The sequence below is a fragment of the Procambarus clarkii genome, chromosome 77 (genome assembly GCF_040958095.1).
Source record: "Procambarus clarkii isolate CNS0578487 chromosome 77, FALCON_Pclarkii_2.0, whole genome shotgun sequence".
Lineage (NCBI taxonomy): Eukaryota > Metazoa > Arthropoda > Malacostraca > Decapoda > Cambaridae > Procambarus > Procambarus clarkii.
Genome location: NC_091226.1, coordinates 15,186,735 through 15,189,279, shown reverse-complemented (window position 1 = coordinate 15,189,279; position 2,545 = coordinate 15,186,735).

Sequence of the window (2,545 nt, the reverse complement as noted above, 5' to 3'; positions counted from 1 at the left end):
AAGGAATTGATAGGGTAGATAAAATTAGTCTATTTAACACAAGGGGCACACGCACTAGGGGACACAGGTGGAAACTGAGTGCCCAAATGAGCCACAGAGATATTAGAAAGAACTTTTTTAGTGTCAGAGTGGTTGACAAATGGAATGCATTAGGCAGTGATGTGGTGGAGGCTGACTCCATACACAGTTTCAAGTGTAGATATGATAGAGCCCAATAGGCTCAGGAATCTGTACACCAGTTGATTGACGGTTGAGAGGCGGGACCAAAGAGCCAGAGCTCAACCCCCGCAAGCACAAATAGGTGAGTACACACACCCACCCACTCACATGCACGCACGCAAAGCCGCACGAAAGAAAATCACTTTTACAAGTTACGAATATGAACCAAACTTAAAGACAGTCGAAAGCAATAGCAAACATATAGATATAAGTAGATACGAATCGAATCTAGTAGGGTGAAGAGCCTCTGAATCAAGTCAACAGATACTTATACAAGGCATAGCCCAAGAGCTGGCGCCTGGCCCCTTTTAGTCACAATTAGGCGAGCACACGCAAACATTAGAAGGAGAGAGAATAATCAGTGGAAAGCACCAAGCTATTACGACTATATAGCACTGGGAAGGGGTCAGGATATAAGGATTTGGGATGGGACGGAGGGAAGGAATGGTGCCCAACCACTTGTGGACGGTCGGAGATTGAACGCCGACCTGCATGCCACCTACTGTATTTGGTGTATTATACATCACAAACACTCCCAAGATCTCCCTCGCGTACACCAACAGATGGAAACCCTTGCTCTGTCTCCCAGCACGAATCTACACTGGTGTGTCTCTATTAATCTTGAGTTATAACTGCAATCATGTCTTGGCTGATGTAACTGTTTCGTGGACGTTTGGGAGCAGTGTGATTATTCGTCTTGGGGCAGCACCTCAAGCTGTCTTGATCCAGAGACTTATGATGTCCATCAGTCTGCATTACTGGAGTACTTATGGCACAGCGTCGCTACTCTTCGTCCGGTATTACTTATTAAGTCCACTACGGGCTCGCCGTAGCCCGTGCTACTTGAGAATTTTTTGTTCCAAGTAGCGAATCTTAAACAACAACAACTTAGTAAATTATGTAATGTGGTGCTCAGGGACCAGATTCACGAAGCACTTTTTCTTTCACCCTATGCCCCTGTTACCTAGCAGTAAAATAGGTACCTGGGTGTTAGTCAGCTGTCACGGGCTGCTTCCTGGGGGTGGAGGCCTGGTCGAGGACCGGGCCGCGGGGACACTAAAAAGCCCCGAAATCATCAAGATAACCTCAAGAAGAAGAAGAAAGATTAAAGATAAAAGAAGCTATTTAAAAAATTATTCAATTATTGAAGATCTCAATTTAGGGTTACTGATTAATAAAAAAAAAGTATGAACTTGACCAAAGGAACAAAAGGTAGATGTCTAATTGAGTGATTAATCAATTAGTAATCTCGCACGACTGACTTACCTGTCAGCGTTTATGCTCTAATAATTTGCTCTTGATTTATCAGAGCATATGAAGCAGTGATTAGTGGTAATGACTACTGTAGTTACTTCATTGGGATTGGGTGGTTAGTGGGATTGGGTAGTTATAAATAGGAGCTGCCTCGTATGGGTCAATAGGCCTTCTGCAGTTGCCTTTGTTCTTATGTTCTTAAGTATATGAGTGGGATTGGGTAGTTATAAATAGGAGCTGCCTCGTATGGGTCAATAGGCCTTCTGCAGTTGCCTTTGTTCTCATGTTCTCATGTTCTTATGTTCATCCTTAGGAACGCTTTTGACAGTTTAGCAGGATAGGTCGACCAGGCACTTGACAGCTGGGTGGACAGCGCTTCGGATTCGTAGTTCTGAGGTCCCGGGTTCGATCCCCGGTGGAGGCGCAGACAAATGGGCAAAATGTTTCTTTCACTCTCATGCCCCTGTTACTTAGCAGTAAATAGGTACCTGGGAGTTAGACAGCGGCTACGGGCTGCTTCCTGGGGGTGTGTAGCAAAAAGGAGGCCTGGTCGAGGACCGGGCCGCAGGGACGCTAAGCCCCGAAATCATCAAGATAACCTCAAGATGATGACCAGGTAGGTTGGCACTTCTGCTTCTCAAGCAAAAACAGTTTAATGAATCAAGTAAAATCTGAATGTTAATCAATGCAAAACTGTATATTTTTTAATCATGATACAAGACATTATCATTCACTACACACAGAGATCACACTAACGTGATGCATCAAATGAACAAATCCTGCCCGAAACGCTTTGCGTAATAGTGGCTTTAGGCATTGTATGTACTAGCTCTGTCTATAAATCCATCAACTTTTGTATCTTACCTTGTATGTATGTACCTTACCTGAATACAAATTTATTATTTATTTTATTTTAAATCCACAAGGGTGATCTCCGTGTGTAGTGATGTAAGGGCGACGAGAGAGAACGGCCTATTGACATATTTAGGGTAATATCTTGAGATGATTTCGGGGCTTTAGTGTCCCCGCGGCCCGGTCCTCGACCAGGCCTCCACCCTTAGGAAGCAGCCCG